At 48.1% G+C, this 21,992-nt stretch overlaps 1 protein-coding gene across 1 annotated transcript in view; it reads left to right on the top strand.

Annotated features, from left to right (window-relative positions):
* Nucleotides 1–21,992, top strand: part of LOC119972369 (KAT8 regulatory NSL complex subunit 1-like) — a 341,283-nt gene that overhangs the window by 41,887 nt on the left and 277,404 nt on the right. The window lies entirely within an intron of this gene.

Here is a 21,992-nt window from a genome sequence, read left to right as displayed (position 1 = left end):
GCTGTCTCCACTGTTCCCAAACACTCAGGGCTGCCACTACTACTGGGCTTGTGGAGTACCCAGCCGGCAAGAACGTCAGAGGTGCCATTAACAGTGCCCCCAAACTTGTGTACTTACATGAGGCCGCTCCCATACTGACCCCTCTCCCACTACCCACTTCCTGACCATTGCAATATTCGCCCCCAAGTAGTAGTTAACAAAATTCGAGAGGGCCAGCTGCCACCCCACGCCCCTGTTCCAGCAGCTTCTTTTTCACCCGCGGGGTTTTACCCGCCCAAACAAATCCCAAGATCTCTGCATTCACCTTTTTGAAGAACGCCTTGGGGATAGAAATTAGGAGGCTCTGGAAAACAAACAAAAGCCTTGGGAGGACCGTAATTTTAATCGTCTGAACCTACTCTGCCAATGACAATGGGAGCGCGTCCCACCTCCGAAAGTCCCCCCATATCTGATCCACCAACCGACCCAAATTTCGACCCACATTCGAGGAAGGAACAGTTCTCCAAAAGCTAGTGATTTGAAACAAACCTGTTGGACTTTAACCTGGTGTTGTAAGATTTCTTATTGTGCTCACCCCAGTCCAATGCCGCCATCTCCACATCATGAACCAAATTTAGTTTATGCAGCAGCTCCCATTATCGCGCCACCTAGCCACTCAAATATCAAAAGCTCCCTCCCACCACCTTGAAAGGCATCTCACCCAATCTCTTCTCCTGCCCCCTCACCTGGAGAGCAAAGACCTCACTCTTACCATATTCAATTTGTATCCCGAAACCGGGCGAATTCCTCTAATATCCCCATAATCCCCCTTTAGCAGGTCCGATATATTCAGCAGCAGATCGTCCGCATAGAGCAAGACCCTATGTTCCAGCATTCCCCCCCCCTGGACTGTCCCATGCCAGACCCTCGACGCCCTCAATACCAATGCCAACGGCTCTATAGCCAAGGCAAACAACAGTGGGGAAAGTTGACATCCCTGCCTCGTCCCCGGTACTACCTGAAGTAGTCCGATCTCACCCAATTCGTCCGCACGCTCGCCGCCGGTGGCTGGTTTTGCAATTGAACCAAATCCATAAATCCCTGCCCAAACCCAAACCGCCCCAGGATCTCCCATACGTATTCCCACTCCACCCGATCGAAGGCCTTCTCTGCGTCCATGGCCACCAACACCTCAACCTCGCGCCACTCTGGAGGCATAATAACATTCAGCAACCTCCTAATGTTGGTCGCCAAGTGCTGCTCCTTAACGAACCTCATCTGGTCCTCCCCTGTTACCCCTGTGATGCAGTCTTCGATCCTTGTGGCCAGGATCTTTGCCAACAGTTTGGCATCCATATTTAACAGGGAGATCGGCCTCTATGACCCACAATTTTCCAGATCCATATCCCGTTTTAAGATGAGGGTCAACGCCTGTGACAACGTCAGGGGGGAGTACTCCCAACTCCTTAGCTTCATTGAAGGCCTTTACCAACAGCGGTCCCAACACCCCTGAGAACTACTTATAAAATTCCACCAGGTACCCGTCCGGTCCCAGGGTTCTACCCAATTGTATCGCCTCCAACCCCTTTACCACTTCTCCAAGCCCAATTGGAGCCCCCAAGCCCTCCACCAGCTCCTCATCAACCTTCGGGAACTCCAACCCTCCCAGATACCTCCTCATCCCCCTGCCTCCCCCTCGGCTGGGGGTTCCGACTTATACAATTTGCCATAAAACTTCCTAAACACCCCATTCACCCCCGCTGGGTCCAAGACCGTGTTCCCACCTGTGTCCTTCACTTTCCCAATTTCTCTCGCCGGCTCCTGCTTCTTTAACTGGTGCGCTAACATCGTGCCCACTTTCTCCCCATAGTTGTCTTCAGCCCCTCTCCCCCTTTGCAATTACTCGACCGCCTTACCCGTGGTTAACAACCCAAACTCTATTTGCAGCCTCTGCTGTTCCTTAAACAGCCCGTCCTCCCGCGCCTCTGCATATCTCCTGTCCACCTGCAGGATTTTCTCCACTAGCTGTTCCATCTCCACCGGCTCTGCCTTCTCCCTGTGTGCCCGAATCAAAATAAGTTCCCCCCCGACCACTGCTTTCAGTGACTCCCAAACTGTACCTGCGGAAACCTCCCCTGTGTCATTAATCTCAAGATGCCCCCGGATGGCCTCACTCACCCGGTCACACATCTCTTCCTCTGCTAACAGCCCCACATCCAGCCTCCCATGGGGGCGCTGCCCTTCCCCTTTTTGCTTACTTTTAAATCCACCCAGTGCGGAGCATGGTCCAACACCACTATTACCGAATACTCGACATCCACCACCCCTGCCAACAAAGTCTTATCCGCCACCAAACAATCTATTCGGGAGTACACCTTGTGCACATGGGAGTAAAACGAAAATTTGTTCACCCTCGGTCTTCCTAATCGACACTGATCTACAACCCATGTGCTCCATGAACCCCCGAAGCTCCTTAGCTGTAGCCAACAGCAGCACACATTCCACAACGTCCCAGTTCGGGGCATAGGTGTTGACTAACACCACCGGCATCCCATCCAATTTCCCGCTTACCACAATGTACCTCCCACCAGAGTCTGCCACTCTATTTATCACCTTGAACGCCACATGTTTATTGACCAAAATCGCCATCCCCTTCATTTTAAGATCCAACCCTGAATGAAACACTTCCCCAACCCATTCCTTCCTCAGCCTAATCTGGTCTCCCACCTTCAGGTACGTCTCGTGTAGCATAGCCACGTCTTTTTTTTTAAAATTTGGAATACCCAATTCATTTTTTGTTCCAATTAAGGGGCAATTTAAGCATGGCCAATCTTTCTATCTGCACATCTTTTTTGGTTGTGGGAGTGAAACCCATGCAGAAAAGGGGAAAATGTGCAAACTCCACATGGACAGTGACCCAGAGCTGGGATCGAACCTGGTGCCATGAGGCAACAGGGCTAACCCACTGCGCCACCGTGCTGCCCTAGCATCGCCACATCTTCTGCCTTCAATCGCTTTAAGTGTGCGAACACACGGGCCCTCTTGACTGGCCCATTCAATCCTTGTGACCGCCTGGTCGGCCCCCCCCCCGGCCCAACCATAGTCCCTCTTGGGCCAGCTCCAAGCCCGTGTCCTGTGATGGAACCATCAATTCTACGGACACGTGCTTGTAGGATTAGAATAGCGGTTTTAATATACTTACAACAGAGCCAGCCTGTTAACTGTTGAACTTTCGGTGAACTGGCTGGCTGACTCTGTGGCACGGATCTTTATACAGCAGCTCCAGAGGGAGGAGTTCTGGGCGGAGCCAAGGGGGGAGCCCAGTACAAACTCTCGAGTACTCCCAGAGCTACACCCCCTGGTGGTCAGGTAGTGCAACTGCACTTAGAATATCGGTACATATATATACTGGGAACAGTGTGACATTGGTAACTTATAATACCGTGTGAATCTCATTCACCACATTCACCCCCTGTGAAAAAAATCAAGTCCGGCGGGGGTGGTGGCTCACAGAGTTAGTCTGTCCGATGGACGAATTGTTCGTTGCGATCTGCGGAGCCCCGGGGTTGCAGCCTCTTGCGGTGGCTGGGTGGGTGTTGAGAGCTGGGGTACGATGGCAGACTCCGGGGCGGGTCTCGTCCAAACTTCATACACCTCTGGCTCGTCCGGAGACTGGGGGCAGGCTGGTGCTGGCGCGTGGAACCGGTGGGGCGAGCTTGCGGAATCGGGGGCAGCAGCATACCGGAATGGGGTAAGGGGTTCCGCAGTGGGGGGGGGGGGGGGGGGGGGGGGCTGGATCCAGCGGGTGCCAGGTCCCGAAGGGATACTGTGTCCTGGCGACCGTCCGGGAACTCCACAAATGCGTACTGGGGGTTGGAATGGAGGAGGCGCACCTTTTCAATAAGGGGGTCAGTTTTGTGCGCCCTGACGTGCTTCCTCAGGAGAACCGGGCCTGGTGTCCTCAGCCACGCCGGAAGTGAGATCCCCGTGGTAGTGCCCCTCGAAAAATGAAGAGCCGCTCGTGAGGGGTTTGATTTTTCGCTGTATAGAGGAGGGATCTAATTGCGTGGAGCACATCTGGGAGGACTTCTTGCCATTGGGAGACTTGGAGCTTCCTGGACCGGAGGGTCAGTAGGACGGTCTTCCAGACCGTCGCGTTCTCCCTCTCCACCTGCCCGTTCCCCCTGGGGTTGTAGCTGGTAGTCCTGCTCGAGGCAATGCCCTTGTCGAGCAGGTACTGACGCAGCTCGTCGCTCATAAAGGATGAACCCCGGTCGCTGTGCACGTAGCTGGGGAAACCAAACAGAGTGAAGACACTATGCAGGGCCCTAATGACTGTGTGGGAGGTCATGTCGGGGCACGGAATGGCAAAAGGGAATCGGGAGAATTCATCTATGATGTTGAGGAAATAAATGTTCTTGTTAGTGGAGGGGAGTTGCCCTTTGAAATCGATCGCAAGGCGTTCAAAGGGCCTAGAAGCCTTGTCCAGGTGGGTCAAGGTCTATAGGTCTATAGAAGTGCGGTTTGCACTCTGCACAGATCGGGCAGTCCCTGGTGACCGCTTTTACCTCCTCGTTGGAGAAAGGCGGGTTTCGGGCTCTAATGTAGTGGGCGAGCCGGGTGACCCTGGATGGCAGAGGTCAACGTGGATGGCTTTCAGACGGCTGATCTGCGCGCTGGCGCATGTCCCGCGGGATAGGGCATCCGAGGGCTCGTTGAGCTTCCCCGGTCGATATTTAATATCGTAACTATAGGTGGAGAGTTCGATCCTCCACCAAAGGATTTTATCGTTTTTTATTTTGCCCCTTTGCGAGTTGTCAAACATAAAGGCAACTGATCGTTGGTCGGTGATGAGGGTGAACCTCCTACTTGCGAGGTAGTGCCTCCAGTGTTGGACAGCCTCCACGATGGCTTGTGCTTCCTTCTCGACTGAGGAGTGCCGGAGTTCTGAAGCGGATAGGGTACGGGAGAAAAATGCAACTGGCCTCCCTGCTTGATTTAAAGTGGCTGCTAGAGCTACCTCTGAGGCGTCGCTCTCAACCTGAAAGGGAGTGGATTCATCCACCGCCCGCATGGCTGCTTTGGCGATGTCCTCCTTGATGCAGCTGAAGGCCTGGCACGCCTCAGCTGACAGGGGAAATCGTGTGGCCTTATGGGCGGGCTTTGTCCGCATATTGAGGGACCCACTGGGCGTAGTATGAGAAGAACCCCAAGCACCGTTTGAGGGCCTTGGGGCAATGAGGGAGGGGGAGTTCTAAGAGGGGGCGCATGCGGTCCGGGTCTGGGCCCAGGACTCCGTTCCCAACGACGTAGCCGAGGATGGCCAGTATGTTTGTGTGGAAAACGCATTTCTCCTTGTTATAAGTGAGGTTTAATTTCTGTGCCGTCTGGAGAAAACGGTGGAGGTTGGCGTCGTGGTCCTGCTGGTCATAGTCGCAGATGGTAACATTGTCCAGATACGGAAACGTGGCCCGCAGCCCGTACTGGTCTACCATTCGGTCCATTGCTCGTTGGAACACTGAAACCCCGTTAGTGATGCCTAAGGGAACCCGGAGGAAATGGAAAAGGCGGCCATCAGCCTCGAACGCCGTGTAGTGGCGGTCCTCCGGGCGGATTGGGAGCTGGTGGTATGCAGACTTCAGATCCACCATGGAAAATAGCCGATATTGGGCGATCTGGTTAACCATGTCTGCAATTCTGGGGAGGGGATACGCGTCTAGGAGCGTAAAGCGATTTATGGTCTGACTATAGTCGACGACCATGCAAAATTTTTCCCTGGTCTTGACGACCACCACCTGAGCTCTCCAGGGACTATTACTGGCCTCTATGATCCCCTCATTGAGCAGCCGTCGGACTTCCGATCGGATAAAGACCCTGTCCTGTAGGCTGTATCACCTGCAGAGAGTAGCTACTGGTTTGCAATCTGGAGTGAGATTGGCGAAGAGAGTAGGCGGGGAGATGCGCAGCGTGGCTAGGCTGCAGATAGTGAGTGGGGGCAGGGGCCCGCCGAAGCTGAGGGTGAGGCTCTTGAGGTTGCACTGGAAATCCAGGCCTAATAAGAGTGGCGCGCAGAGTTCGGGCAAAACGTAGAGTTTGAATTTCGAGTAGCTAGCGCCTCGAATTGTGAGCGTAGCGACGGTGCGTCCTTGGATTTGGACTGAGTGGGAGCCCGAAGCGAGGGCGATAGTTTGGCTCACAGGAAAAATAGGAAGCGAACAGTGTCTTACCAGCTCTGGGTGTATGAAGCTCTCGGTGCTCCCGGAGTCAAAGAGGCATGGCGTGGTGTACCCGTTGATCTGGACCTCCGCCATCGAACTTCGTAGGTGCTTGGGGCGGGATTGATCTAGGGTGACCGCATGGAGTTGCGGGCCACGTGATGGGTGCCCGGGGAAGTCGTAGTCTTCTGAGTGGGCGTCCGGTCGAGTAGATGCCGGTACGTTTTGGCGAGCTTGATGCAGGATCGCTGCGCTGAGTTGCGGGCCGCGTGATGAGTGCCCGGGGAAGTCGTAGTCTTCAGATGAGCTATCTGAGCATGGAGATGCTGATGGGGCGTGCGGATCGCACGTGGTGAGCGGCGAGGAAGATGGCGTCCAAGATGGCGGCCCCCATGGATCGCATGTGGCGGGAGGGGGCAGAGTCGGGGCGCAGGCCGCAGCGTTTCAGGCCCCGCGGGCCCGCTGGTGCTGGGAGCGATTTGTTCTCTCTACTGGGGAGTTAGAAACTGGGGCCCTTTTCGCGAGGCACACTCTGGCATAGTAGCCTTTCTTCCCGCAGCTGCTGCAGGTCGCGGATCGGGCTGGGCAGTGCTGCTGCGAGAGCTGGCTTTGGCCACAGAAATGGCAGGCTGGGGCAGCTGAGTAGCTGGCTGGAGCAGCTGAGTAGCTGGCTGGGGCAGCAGAGTAACTGGCTTTGGCAGCGTGGTAGCTGGGGGGCCGTGCGGCACAGGCCTGGGGGGATTGTTGTTTGGGGGTCCACGATGAGGTCGCGGGGTCCGCGGGAAACGAGGTGAGGCTGCGGAAGGAGACTTCCATAGTGGCAGCAGCCTCCACAGTAGTATCTAAGTCCTGGGCCCCCTTTTCTAGCAGTCTTTAGCGCACATAGTTCGATCTAAGGCCCGCTACGAAAACGTCCCGCACAGCAAGCTCCCTATGTTCACCCGCGGTAACGGCTTGATAATTACAGTCATTAGAGAGATTGTTCAGTTCCCGTACAAATTCGGCTCGCGTTTCTGCAGGCCGCTGACGGTGAGTCGTAAACACGTGGCGTGCATAAACCTCGTTAATGGGCCTAATGTACATTTTGTCCAATATCGCCAGCGCTGCGGTGTAAGAACCGGCCGGATTTAGCTGTGTGGAGATTCTGTGGCTTACCCTCGCGTGCAGTAGGCTGAGTTTTTGTTCCTCCGTTGTTCCAGCGGTGCTGGCTTCTGCCAGGTAGGCATTAAAACATCTCAGCCAGTGGGAAAAAATTTCTTTAGCCTCTGATCCTGCGGGTCGAGTTCTAGGCGTCCGGGCTTGAGGGCTGCTTCCATGATTTACTTCGACTGTTTCGTAAGTATATTAAATTGATGGAACCATCAATTCTATGGACACGTGCTTGTAGGATTAGAATAGCGGTTTTAATATACTTACAACAGAGCCAGCCTGTTAGCCGTTGAACTTTCGGTGAACTGGCTGGCTGACTCTGTGGCACGGATCTTTATCCAGCAGCTCCAGGGGGAGGAGTTCTGGGCAGAACCAAGTACAAACTCTCGAGTACTCCCAGAGCTACACCCCCTGGTGGTCAGGTAGTGCAACTGCACTTACAATATCGGATATATATATATATATATATATATATATATATATATATACTGGGAACAGAGTGACATTGGTAACTTATAATACCATGTGAATCTCATTCACCACATCCTGCACCTCCCCAGGCTAGCCCTCGGATGCCCACCATCATCAAACCTCCTTCCCTTACACACACACACCCGCCCCCCCCCCCCAAAGCAACAACCCTTGCCACCATCACCCCCCCCCCAACTGACCTTCCACGCACTGACCCCATTGTGCTTCCGTGAACTAGCTACACTGGCGGCCCCCGCCCATGGCGCACAGCATCCTACCCCCTGCTGATTTCTCCCCCCCCCACTCGAACATTAGTGCCAACAGCCCCTCCCCAAACCCAAACAAAGAGACCAACCCCTATCTCTTAACAAAGGACAGAAAACAAACCTGAAGCCGAAAAAGAAAGAAATGGCCCCAAACATAAATTATTATTTATTTTTCAAAGTACAATTCCCGGCTTTCGTAGGTCACCCACAGACGTGCCGGGTAAAGTGGCCAGAATTCACCTCCTCGTAGAGGGCTGCCTTGACCCTGTTGAAGCTCTCTCTCCTCCTAGCCAGCTCTGCACCCAGGTGCTGGTACACTCTGATTTTGTTGCTCTCCCAGGTGCAGCGCTTCGTCTGTCTGGCCCACCTCATAATTCGCTCCTTGTCCAGGAATCTGTGCAACCCCACCACCGTTGCCCTTGGCTCGTTCTCCTGGGGCTTCCTCATTAGTGCCCTGTTTGCTCGATCCATCTCCAACTGCCGTGCAAATGCACCCTCTCCAGGCAGCTTCTCCAGCATCCTCCCCACATACACGTCAGCATCGGCTCCTTCACTTCCCTCCGGCAGGCCCACGATCCTTACCTTCTGCCTGCGTGACCGGTTCTCTAGATCCTTGACCTTCTCCTGAAGCCTCTTCTCCTGATTGCGCATCAGCCCCATCTCCGCTGCCATAGAGGCGAACTGCTCCTCATGTTCCCCTGCCAGTTCCTCCACCCTCTGATTGATTGGCCTGACCCTGGGCCGCCAGCTTCGTTTCCACGCGGTTGATCGCCGCCCTGATCAAATCCACTGCCTGGGCCAGGTCCTCCAGACTTGTTCTGTTGCTGGGTGAACTTCTCATTTTAAGAAGCTCACAAGTTGGTCCGTCGACCACTGAGCCAGCAGGGCCGCTCCCTGCCCCTCCGCCATTTCCAAGTACGTTTCAGACGCCACACCAGCTCCAACCGACTGATTCCCTCTTTTCCGACCGGCTCTGGCCCTCGGCTCCATACACCCAGGTTTGATTCCTCGCTGGGTCACTGTCTGTGCGGAGTCTGCACGTCCTCCCCGTGTGTGCGTGGGTTTCCTCTGGGAGCTCTGGTTTCCTCCCACAGTCCAAAGATGTGCTGGTTAGGTGAATTGACCATGGTAAATTACCCTTAGTGACCAAAAAAGGTTAGGGGGGATTAGATTCTGGGTTACGGGGATAGGGTGGAAGTGAGGGCTCAAGTGGGTCGGTGCAGGCTTGATGGGCCGAATGGCCTCCTTCTGCACTGTTATGTTCTATGTTAACACCAGAGGGTCAATCTCTTTCCCTCACTCTCCTGCACCTATATTCCACCTCACACCCACCTGTTAACCGGGGAAAAGGTCCGAAAAAAACGCCACATGAAGGAGCCACCCCTCACTCCATGGTCGCCTCAAGAAGTCTCAAAATATGTTTCTTTACCCTCTCCCCAACTATGCAGCATGTGCCCCCTACTCTTCTAATTCTGACCACCTTTTTATCTTCATCCCTGTCTTACTCCATCTTCCACTGTGGAATCTTCAGTTACTCGGGTCACCCTAAACACAACATAGAGCATAGAGCATAGAACAGTACAGCACAGAACAGGCCCTTCGGCCCTCAATGTTGTGCCGAGCCATGATCACCCTATTCAAACCCACGTATCCACCCTATACCCGTAACCCAACAACCCCCCCTTAACCTTACTTTTTGTAGGACACTACGGGCAATTTAGCATGGCCAATCCACCTAACCCGCACATCTTTGGACTGATACAATGATACAATATCATTCAAACTTCAAGTTTACTCAGCCTCTGACTGTGGCCCAATTCTTCTTTCATCATTTCAGAGTTTGCTTTAGTTTTGAAACATGACTTTAAAACTTTAAAAAGTGATTCTGAATCCAAGGATAGGTGACCGAAAGCTTGTGTGCTTTTAGTGGGGGCCTGAAAAGGAGAGGTTCGGCGAGAGAATCACCAGGCCCAAACATTGAAGACAAAGCTGCCAATAGTGGGATGAAGGAAGTTCAGAAAGTAGAAAATGAAATGAAAATGGCTTATTGTCACAAGTAGGCTTCAAATGAAGTTACTGTGAAAAGCCCCTAGTCGCCACATTCCGGCACCTGTTCGGGGAGGCTGGTACGGGGATTGCTGCAGGCCTGCCTTGGTCTGCTTTAAAAGCCAGCTATTTAGCCCAGTGTGCTAAACCAGCTGGCCAGAGTGGAGTGAAAATGGAGGGTTTGTTGAGTTTTTCTATTCATTCATTGGATGTGGACATGGAAAAAAGTGGCATTTTTAAAATTATTTTTTGAAAATAAATTTATTTTGGAAAAATAATTTTTTCCAATAAAGGGGCAATTTAGTGTGGCCAATCCACCTGCCCTGCACATGTTTGGGTTGTGGGGACGAAACCCACGCAAACACAGGGAGAATGTGCAAACTTCACCCGGACCGTGACCTGGGGCTGGGATCGAACCTGGGACCTCGGCGTCGTGAGGTAGCAGTGCTAACCACTGCGCTACCGTGCTAAAATTGGCATTTATTACCCATCCCTCATTGCCTTTGAAGGTGGTGATGAATTGCCATCTTGAATACAGTTGTGTGGTTTATGAGGCAGTTTCAAAGTGCAGTTAAACGTCAAGCATATCTCTGTGGGTCTGAAGTCAGATATGAACCAGCTAAATTGGCTTTTTATTCCAGATTTCTTGACTTGATTTTAAATTCCCCAGCCTCTAAGGTGGGATTTGATTTCACTGTATTGTTACTTCAGATCTCTGGATTCATCTTTCAGAAAAATAAGCACTATGCTAACACCTGATTTTAGGGTGGGTGGCCATGAAGGGATTTTAAGATGAGAATGATCAATTTAAATTTAAGCCATATTGGTCAGTGATGGGTGATCCAGGACTAATGCTGGATAAGATAGCACTTTTAGACTAGCACTTTTAGACTTTTAAGTTAAAGTTTAAAAAGTGGAGGACGGTTGCTGTCCAGGGAAACATTGGAACAGTTGAGTTTGAATGTGACAAGGTATGGAGGCGGGTTTCAGCAGTACATGCATTGACATGGATGCAAAGGTGGCTTGATGTCCCCCATTGGTGGTCTTTGTGCTGAAGAAGATTGTGGTTGGAAGCTCAGCTTCAAATATGACTTTGAAGTTGCCATGATTGTTCAATGTCAGAATGGTAGTGGAGGAACATGGAAACAAAGATGAGGGTAAAGACTTTGCTGTAGGGGGTGAAGTCGAGGACAATCTTATTAATGCCTTCAGATGGTTGTTGTGAAGTCATGGTGTGGGGGAGAAATCCCATTGGCTTTTATATTAGTCCAGCATTTATTACCCATCCCTTGATTGCCTTGGAGAAGGTGGTGCTGAGCTGCCTCTTAACTGCTGCAGTCGATGCGGTGTAAATACACCACAGTGCTGTTGGGAAGGGAGTTCCAAGATTTTGATCCAGTGACAGTGAAGGAGTGGGGATGTAGTTCCAAGTCAGGATGGTATGTGGCTTGGAGGGGAACTTGCAGATGGTGGTTTTCCCATGGGCCTGCTACCTTTGTCCTTCTAGGTGGGGGAGATTGGAGGTTTGGAATGTGTTGTTGAAGGAGTCTTGGTGAGTTGCTGCAGTGCATTGTGAAGATTGTACAAACTGATGAAGCTGTGCATCGGTGGTGGAAGGAGTGAGTGCTTGTCCTGGATGGTGACAAGCGTTTTGAGTGTTGTTGGAACTGCTCTCATCTAGGCAATTGGAGAGTACTCCATCACACTGCTGACGAGTATTGCAGATGGTGGACAAGCTCTGGAGTTTACTTGCTGCAGAAATCCCAGTCTCTTCTGGCCACAGTATTTATATGGCTGTTCCAATGCAGTTTCTGGTCAATGGTAACATGCAGGATTATGACAGGGAATTACTGCGATGCTACTGCTATTCAATGTCAAAGGGGAGAAGGTTTGATTCTCTTTTTGGAGATGGTCATTGCCTGGTACTTGTGTGGTGTGAATGTTACTTGCCACTTGTCATCTGAAGCCTGAATGTTGGCTCAGGTCTTGATGCATATGGGCACAGACTACTTAAGTATTTGAGGAATCGCAAATGGTGCTAAATATTATGCAATTATTGGGAACATCAACATCCCAACCTTCATTGATGAAGTAGCTGAAGGTGGTTGGTCCTACGACACCACCCTAGTGTCTAGACACTTTGTGGGGAGATGGTAGCATAGTGTAATGTCACTAGACCAGATGCCCAGGTTACTGGACCAGATGCCTAGGTTAATGATCTGGGGACAAGGCAGTTGGTGGAATTTGAATTCAATACATAAATCTGTAATATAAAGCTTGTCTAAGTAATGCTGATCATGAAACTAACCTTGATTTCACCGCAAACCCAACAGCCCTGTGAAATGGCTGAGCAAGGCACTCTGTTAATGGGCGATTTGGGATGAGCAGCAAATGCTGGCCTTGCCAGCGATTCCCACATCCCTAAAGAAAAAAAATCCCTGAGGACCTCCTGCAGTGATGTCCTGGAACTGAGGTGATTGATCTCCAACAACCACAACCATTTTCCTTTGTGCTAGGTATGACAACAAGAGTTTGCCCCTGATTCCCATTGACTCCAGTTTTACTCGGGGATCTTCATGCTACACCTGGGTCAAATGCTACCTTGATGTCAAGGTCAGACACTCGCTCATTACCTCTCATTCCGCTTTCTTATCCACGATTGCTGGCTGTAATGAGGTCTGGAGCTGAGTGGCCTGGCAGAACCCGAGCTGAGGGTCAATCAGCAGGTGATTGCTGAGTAAGTGCCATTTGATAGCACTGTCAACCCCTTGCATCACTTTGCTGGTGCTGAAAATGAGACCAATGCACATTATTAGAATATATGGAAGATGTACACAGCCATGTGACTGTGCAGGACCTGGTGCTCATATTATTTGAAGCAGGGAAAAATGTCTAAAAATAAGGACATACATGGTTGAGTTGCTGGTACTGCAAGTGATTAGGAAGGCGAATGGAATAAAGAAAAATTGGGATGCTTTACTACATTTGCAGTACGTTGGTGAGACCCACATCCGGGTTACTGCAGACAGTTTTGGTCACCTTATTTGACAAAGGGTATGAATGTGTGTTGAAGCAGTTCAGAGATGGTTTACTTGACTGATACTTGGGGGGGTATCAGTCAAGGATGAGGGGTATCTTAGTGAAACTTAACAGGATACTGCGAGACCTGGATAGAGTAGATGTGGAGACGATGTTTCCACTTGTAGGAAAATCTCGAACCAGAGGACACAATCTCAGACCAAAGGGAAGATCCTTTAAAACGGAGATGAGGGGAAATTTCTTCAGCCAGAGTGTGGTGAATCTGTGCAACTCTTTGCTGCAGAAGGCTATGGACGTCAAATCACTGAGTGTCTTTAAGACAGCGATAGATAGGTTCTTGATTAATAAGGCGATCAGGGGTTATGGGTAGAAGGCAAGAGCATGGAGATGAGAAAAATATCAGCCATGATTGAATGGCAGAGCAGACTCGATGGGCCAAGTGGCCTAATTCTGCTGCGATGTCTTGTGGCCTTGCGGGTATTATGTTATGAGTAAAGGTCAAGGGCAGCACGGTGGCCTAGTGGTTAGCACAACCGCCTCACGGCGCTGAGGTCCCAGGTTCGATCCCGGCTCTGGGTCACTGTCCGTGTGGAGTTTGCACATTCTCCCCGTGTCTGCGTGGGTTTCGCCCCCACAACCCAAAAATGTGCAGAGTAGGTGGATTGGCCATGCTAAATTGCCCCTTAATTGGAAAAAAGTAATTGGGTAATCTAAATTTATAAAAAAAAAATGAGTAAAGGTCGGACACGCTAGGCCTGTGTTCGTTTTGAGTTTAGAAGATTGAGAGTGGTTTTTTTTTTTGTTTTAAATTTAGAGTATCCAATTCATTTTTTTTCCAATTGAGGGGCAATGTAACGTGGCCAATTCACCAATCCGGCACATCTTTTTTAGGTGAGACCCACGAGACACTGGGAGAAAGTGCAAATTCCACACGGCCGGTGACCCGGGACCGAACCCAGGTTCTCAGCGCTGTGAGGTAGCAGTGTTAAGCACTGTGCCACCATGCCATCCTATTGAGAGGTGGTCTTATTGAAAAGTAAAAGATCCTGTGGGGACATGATGGGGTGGATGCTAAAAGGGGTTTCCCCTCGTGGGAGAAATTGGAATGAGGGGACACAGTTTAAAAAAAGAGCTTCCCATTTTTGATGGAGATGAGAAATTATTTTTCTGACCATCATGAATCTTCGGGACTCTCTTCCCTGGAGAACTGCGGAGGCAAGGCCATTACACAGTGGTTAGCACTGTTGCTTCACAGCGCCAGGGTCCCAGGTTCATTTCCCGGCTTGGGTTACTGTCTGTGTGAAGTTTGCACGTTCTCCCTGTGTCTGCGTGGGTTTCCTCCAGGTGCTTCGATTTCCTCCCACTAGTCCCGAAAGACTGTTGGGTGAATTGGACATCCTGAATTCTCCCTCCTTGTACCCGAACAGGTGCAGGAGTGTGGCAACTCGGGGATTTTTGCAGTAACTTCATTACAGTGTTAATGTAAACCTACTTGTGACAATAATAAAGATTATTATTATTATTATTGAATATCAAGGTAGAAATAGATAGATTCTTGACGAACAAGGGAGTCGAAGGTTATCGGGATCGGTGGAATGTGGAGTTGCGGCTACAATCTGACCATTGTGATTTTATTTAATGGCAGAGCAGGCTTGAGAGGTTGAATGGCTTACACCTGCTCTTTTATGTGTTAGTCATGTCAAACAGGGGGCTATGAAGCAGAGGCTATGATACCTTCCAGCAGATGAGATTGGTAATGGAAAGTAAATAAGATCAAAAGGAAATGAGACCCATAGCTTTCAATTGTCTGAAAATGAGTCACATAAAATTAATTAATTTGAAGTGTGGCAACTACTTAATAATTAGATGTTGTAGGCATTGTGTAAACAGCAGCAGTGGAACTAAAGGACGACTTATTCTGTTTGATGATCGAGGAAGTCCAGGACACTGAAAGAACCACGTGCTCTCCTTCCAGTTATGTTAAGGGATCTTCAAAATGTGTCTGAGGGAAAGAGCTGACAAATGAGGCCTCAGAGCAACAAATCTGTCCTTTGGTACTTGATGTTGAGCTGAATTAAGTGATCATTTCCTGAAGTAGGCCTTGAACTGACTGACTACTTAATGTGACTAATTTTCAGCTTCAGAGTCATGCCTGGAATCTCTGCATTGCCTCCTGAAGGCCAGTTAGAGGACTTAGTAATTTATTAGTTGTGTCCTTGGAGCTGGCCATGTGCTTTCTCATGAACTCTTGAAAAAAATGTAAATATTGCAACTTGTCTGCCCTAAAAATTAATTAACTAATTGACTTATAAATAAGGTTGGGCAGGGACAGTGGTGTCACATAACTTCTGATTGTGGGAATCTATGGAATACACTGCAATCCTGAACAACCATATCTTCAGTTTGTGCAACTTTGGCACAGCATTGCTGAACTGGAGTTGTAAGCATTGCAGGGCATCAGTTAGGAGTAAAATTACCTGGATTTGTTATTGCAGGAGAGTCTTAGGCAGAACTTCAGAGATAGAGAAAGGTAGCAGTGTGTTTGCAAGCAGGCGTATATGGAGAACTAGCATAGTAGCAGATGAGCCTCTTCCCTTGACTTTGTCCAACCAGTACAATGTATTGCTGAGAAGGACGGCAAGGTGTCATTTCAATTGGGGACCAAAAATGAATGTGTCTGTGATAGGAGACGGTATGATTGAGTTTTATTTATTAGTCCATGGGATGTGGGTATTTCTGACTAGGGCAGCGCTATTTCCCTTGAGAATGTGATGGTGTGCTGCCTTCTTGGACTGCTGCAGTCCATGTGGTGCAGGAGCATCCATATTGCTGTCAGGAAAGGAGTTACAGAACTTTGACCCTATGACAGTGAAGAAAAGGAGATATACTTCCAAGCCAGGGTGGTGTGTGGGTTGGAGGGGATGTGCAGATGGTCATTTTCCTACACATCTTCTGCCCTTGTCCTTCCAGGTGACAGGTTGACGGTTTGGACGATGCTGTCAAAAGGAGCATTGTTGATTTACTGCAGTGCATCTTGGTGGTACACACTGTTGCCACTGTAGTTGCGTGATGGAGGGAATGAATATTTAAGGTGGTGGATAGGGTTTCAATCAATCAAGACTGTTTGTGTCCTGGATGGTGTCAAGCTTCTTGTGTTGTTGGACCTTTTGCTGTCAACAGGCACTCCTAATATCGTGTTGCCTGCCTGTTGCCAGCATTGCGGTCATCTTCTCATGGCTGGAGAAGAATTTGGAATTGGAGGGGGAGGATCCAATTGTCATGGTCCATGTGGGAACCAACAACAGAGTAGAACCAGGATTGATGCTCTGATAAGATAGCTGAAGAGTCGGAGTAAAATTAAAAAAACAACATCAAAGGACTGTTACTATTTCCGGATTGTTACCTGAGCTATGGGGTCAATTATAAGGTCGAGCAAATTAGAGAATGATAAGTGGAGTGGGGAGAAGGGGTTTCGCTTCATGGGACACCGACATCAGTACTCTGCGAAGTTGGAGCTGTTCTATTGGGATCGGCTCCACTTCAACCAGGCTGGTACCAGTGTCCCGACCTAGTGTATAACTAGATATGTGGACAGGGCTTTAAACTAACAGGGTGAAGGGGAGGGTGCAGGTGAAGGTTGATTTGGAAGTCCAAAGAGAAAGGTTGAGGCATTGGAACAAAATAGAGATGAGGGTAAAGACGAGCAGAGTGGGACAAGGTATTAAGAACTTTAATATGAATTGTGCATCAGTGAATAAAGTCATTGCAGGGAACAGAAGTTAACGAAAAAAGAATATGATTTTCAAGGTTCTTCATCTGAAGGCACCAGAAATCTAATAAGATCGATGAATTAGTGGCACAAATAGAGATAAATGGTTTAGATCTAATTGCGATTGCAGAGGCATGGTTGCAAGGTGATAAATGTTGTGAAATAAATGTTCCAGGATAAACAATATTTCACAAAGGTAGAATGGCAAAGGAGTAGGGAAGCCCTGACAGTAAAGGGTGACATAAAACCATGAGCAAGAAAGGACCTGGCCACTGAAGACAATCAAGTAGAATCAGTATGGGTGGAAATTGGGGAAAGCAAGCTAGGAAATGCAGATGGGAGTAGTTTTATAGACCACTAACAATAGTTCTGTGAGACAGAGCATTGAATTAGAAATTATTGGAGATTGTCACAAAGGCAATGTAATAATTGTGGGGGACTTTAATCTTGTTATTACACTGTAACAATCAAATTGGCAAAGATGGTCTCCAAGATGGGTTTGTGAAACATTTTTGTGATTTTCTTGGCAGAATAAGTTGCGAAACTAACTGGGGGGGGGGGAAGCTATTGTAGATCTAGTATTGTCATGAAGGAAGGTTAGTTAATGTCACAGCAAAAGTACCATTGGGAATAGTAATCTTAATACCATTGGATTCCATGTTAATTGTGAAAGTGGCATGATCCAATTACAAAGAAGTATTTTAAAGCCAGTTGCGTAGGTATGAGGGGAGAACTGCTAAACCTTGATTTGGTAAATAGACTAAAATGTATTGGGTACATGAATAAAATAAATAATGGTAAGTGTTCAAAAATACATTCAATTTTAGAACCAAATTTAGCAATAATCTATCCATGACTCGCTCAGGAAGTTAAGGACAGTATTAGATTACAATATGATGTTTATAATGTTACAAAGAGTAGCAGCAAATGTGAGGATTGGAAGTGTTTTAGGAACCAGCAAAGGGATTCCAAAAAGTTGATGATAAAGGGAAAAAATAGAATGACCCTATCCAGAAAGATGGAAACAGATTGTGAAGAGTTTCTATACATTATATAAAAAAGAGTGTAGCTAAAGTTCAATGATGGTCCCTTGGAATCAGAGACCGTAGAAAATGTTGTGTAGAATGAGGACATGGCAGAGACATTGAACAAATATTTTATGTTTGACTTCACTTAAGGCACAAGTTACATAGCAGAAATAAAAGGTAATCAAAGGGCTAATCGGAGTGAGGAAATGAAGATATCAACAGAGAAAAAAGTACAAAAGAAACTTGGGGAACTTAAGTTCAACAAATATTCCACCCAACTCCAGACCTGATGGCCTATACACCAGAGTTCTGAATGAGATAGCTGGAGATGGATGTTCCAGCTAGGAATTTCCAAAAATCCTCTGATTCGGTAACAGTCGCATCAGATTGAAAGTTGCCAAACCGAACGACATGGTGGCTCAGTGGTTAGCATTGCTGCCTCATAGCGCCAAGGATCCAGGTTCGGTCCCGGCTCCGGGTCACTGTCCATGTGGTTAGCACAGTGTCCCAGTGTATGCGTGGGTCTCACCCCACAATCCAAAGATGTGCAGTGCAGGTGGCTTGGTCATACTAAATTGTGCTTTAATTGTGAAAAAAAGAATTTGGTACTCTACATTTATAATAAACGTCTGAAGGTTCTCAGAAGGAGGCAGCAAGAAAATGAGGAATGGCAAATCTTGTCTTGCTTTGCCCAAGTAGCCATTCCTGGTGAGCACAACCCTGTCTTTCACACCAAAATGAAAATGTGTAATTTGCTTTTATCAGTGGACAACTGTAAACAATGTGGATTTGGCCAAAAGCCTGCCCATCATAACTTTAGGTTGCTGACTTTGACTTGTATGAAATTCAACATGTATGAAATTAAAGGGTAGCACGGTGGCACAGTGGTTAGCATTGCTGCCTCGCAGTGCCAAATCCCAGGTTCGATCTTGGCTCTGGGTCACTGTCCGTGTGGAGTTTGCACATTCTCCCCGTGTTTGCGTGGGTTTCGCCCCCACAACCCAAAGATGTGCAGGGTAGGTGAATTGGCCACGCTAAATTGCCCCTTAATTGGAAAAATGAATTTATAAAAAATGTATTTAAAAAGTGTATGAAATTAAGACCTTGCTGCTTTTTCTGTCTTCTGGCGTGATGGCCAATGCAATATTTTTTTGTAATCAAAAGCAAGTGAACTTATGTGAAGTTATCACTGCTTGCAGGACCTTAGTGAATTGATCAGATAATCTATAATTATGTTGGTTGAAAGAGAAATGTTGGTTAATATACCAGAAGAACTGATGTTATTTTTGAATAATGACATTTGATCTTGCTTGTCCACCTGAAAATACAGATGGATTCTCAGTTTAAGACCTCATGTAAACAGTGACGCCTCTTGAGACCCTTTTTAGCCCTGTAACACTGATTGCTGCGCTCTTCCAATTCTGGCCTCTGGCACTTTCCTGACTTTCACCTCCCCTCCATTGGGGCCTTAGGCCCATTGCTCTGGAATTATTTTTTTAACTGTCCCTTAATCTTCCTCTCTCATCCATTCAGATGCTTTTTAATATTAAAAGACTTGTACTTTTTTTAGTACCTTTCATGATTTGTGGCATGTGGTACTATTATTCAAGAAGGGAAGTAGGGAAAAATCAGATCATTACAGGCCAGTGTGTCTAACATCAATGGTAGGGAGATTATTCGAAAAAAATTCTTGAGGGACAGAATTAATCTCCACTTGGAGAGGCAAAGATTAATCAAGGACAGTCAGCATGGCTTTGTCAGGGAGAAATCATAAATTTGTTTGAATTTTTCAAGGAGGTGACTAGGTGTGTGGATGAGGGCAGTGCAGTTGATGTAGTCTACATGGACTTCAGTAAGGCTTTTGACGACAAGGTCCGGCATGGGAGACTGATCAAGAAGGTAAGAGCCTATGGGATCCAGGACAATTTGGATCGAAATTGGCTTTGTGGCAGGATGCAGAGGGTGTTGGTCGAAGGTTGTTTTTGTGACTGGAAGCCTGTGTCCAGTGGTGCATTGCAGAGATCTCTGTTGGCTCCCTTGCTGTTTGTAGTGTACATTAATGATATAGAGGTGAATGTGGGGGGTATGATCAGTAAATTCACAGTTGACATGAAAATTGATGCTGTGGTAAATAGCGAGGAGGAAAGCCTTGGATTGCAGGGTGATACAGATGAGCAGACAGTGGTAAATGGAATTTAACCATGAAAAGTGTGAAGTAATACATTTTGGGAGGACTAACCAGGCAAATGAATAAACAATGAACTGTTTGGATGCTATGAACTACAGAGGACCACAGGGACCTTGGAATGCATGTCCAAAGATCCCTGAAAGCAGCAGGATGGGGAGATAAGAGTTAAAAAGGCAAATGAGATACTTTTCTTTTGGCATAGAATATAAGAACAGGGAGGTTATGGTGGAGCTGTATAAAATGCGCGTTAGGTTACAGTTAGACTATTGTGTTCTGGTCGCCACACTAGGGGAAGGATGTGATTGTGTTCAGAAAGGTGCAGAGGAGATTCACCAGGATGTTGGCTGTGCTGGAACGTTTCAGCTATGAAGAGAGGTTGAATAGGGATATAGATAGGAAGAAACAGTTTTCCTTCGTCGGGGGTCAATAACCACGGGCATAGATTTCTAGCAATGGGCTGGAGTTTTGGAGGGGATTGGAGGAGAAGCTTTTCTGGAACTCACTTCCTGAAAGGATGGTTAGAGGCTGGAATCCACACCGCATTTAGATAAGCACTTCAAACACCACCTCATAAAAGGAAACGGACCTAGTGCTGGAAAATGGGATCAGGATAGGTGTTTGATGACTGGCACAGAAACGATGAGTCGAAGTGCCTGTAATGTGAAACTCTGACTCTTATCACTTGGGACATCCCAAAACACTTGTGCCAATTGAGTAGTTTTAAGTGTAATCACAACTAATGAAGGAAATGCAGCAACCAATGTGCACACAATACCAGATGATCTTTTTTTCTTATAAATTTAAATTTAGAGTACCCAATTCCTTTTTTCCAATTCGGGGCCAATTTTAGCGTGTTCAATCCACCTACCTTGCACATCTCTGGGTTGTGGGGGTGAAACCCACTCAAACATGGGGAGAATGTGCAAACTCCACATGGACAGTGACCCAGAGCCGGGATAGAACCTGGGACCTCGGTGCCACGATACTGCGCCATGGTGCTGCCCCACATGATGATCTTTTTGATAATTGAGAGATAAATATTGGTCAGGACACTGGGCATAACCCCTCTGCTCTACAAATTAGTGACATGGTATCTTTTACACTCACTTGAGGGCCAATGGGGCCGTGGTATAATATCTCAACCAAAAGACTACCACTGACAGTGCGGTACACCTCAGCACTGCGCTGGAGTATTAGCCTAGATTTTTGTGCTGTTTACTCTAGAGTGAGAGGTGAATCTACAACCTTTTGAGTCAGAGGTGAGAGTACTGTCAGTGAGTCATGGTTGACCGAACCTACCTCTTTTGAATTTTTTTCGAAAGTGCCATGGGATGCTTTTGCTGCTGTCTCTCCTGCCTCGACTGAATTATTAGTTGATGTGCTGCATCCTGGACCAATGGACGCAATTTGTGTGGATTAGGTGGTTCGGTGAGTAATGCGGCGTTCCTGGCCAGGCAAGGCCCTGATTTGAACAGCTGGACTTAATTTAAATAAATCTCCACAGACGTTGTTAGATTACCTGACTGGGTCTCAGGCAGCAGCCTGGGATCATGTAAATGATTCCCATATGTCGGTTGGGAAGGGAGGCTCTCGGTTGCACTGGGACATGGGAATAAAGCTGTGAGCAGAGATGGGGTGGTGGGTGGCCTGGTGTGAAGCTTCCAATGCGGTCTCGAGGAAACATAAAAGTTTTAAACTTAAGCTTTGGGCATCTTCTGCTCCAAGTTCCAGTTCCCAATGGGAGACATCACAACCTGCCCCCATTTTGGACTTTCAACTAAAATTGCAGATCAGAGATACATAGGTTCTTGATTAATAATAAGGGGATCAGGAGTTATGGGG

This window comes from Scyliorhinus canicula, chromosome 10 (assembly GCF_902713615.1).
Source record: "Scyliorhinus canicula chromosome 10, sScyCan1.1, whole genome shotgun sequence".
NCBI lineage: Eukaryota > Metazoa > Chordata > Chondrichthyes > Carcharhiniformes > Scyliorhinidae > Scyliorhinus > Scyliorhinus canicula.
The sequence above is the reverse complement of the archived record's forward strand: the minus strand, read 5'-3'. Positions and strand labels throughout refer to the sequence as shown.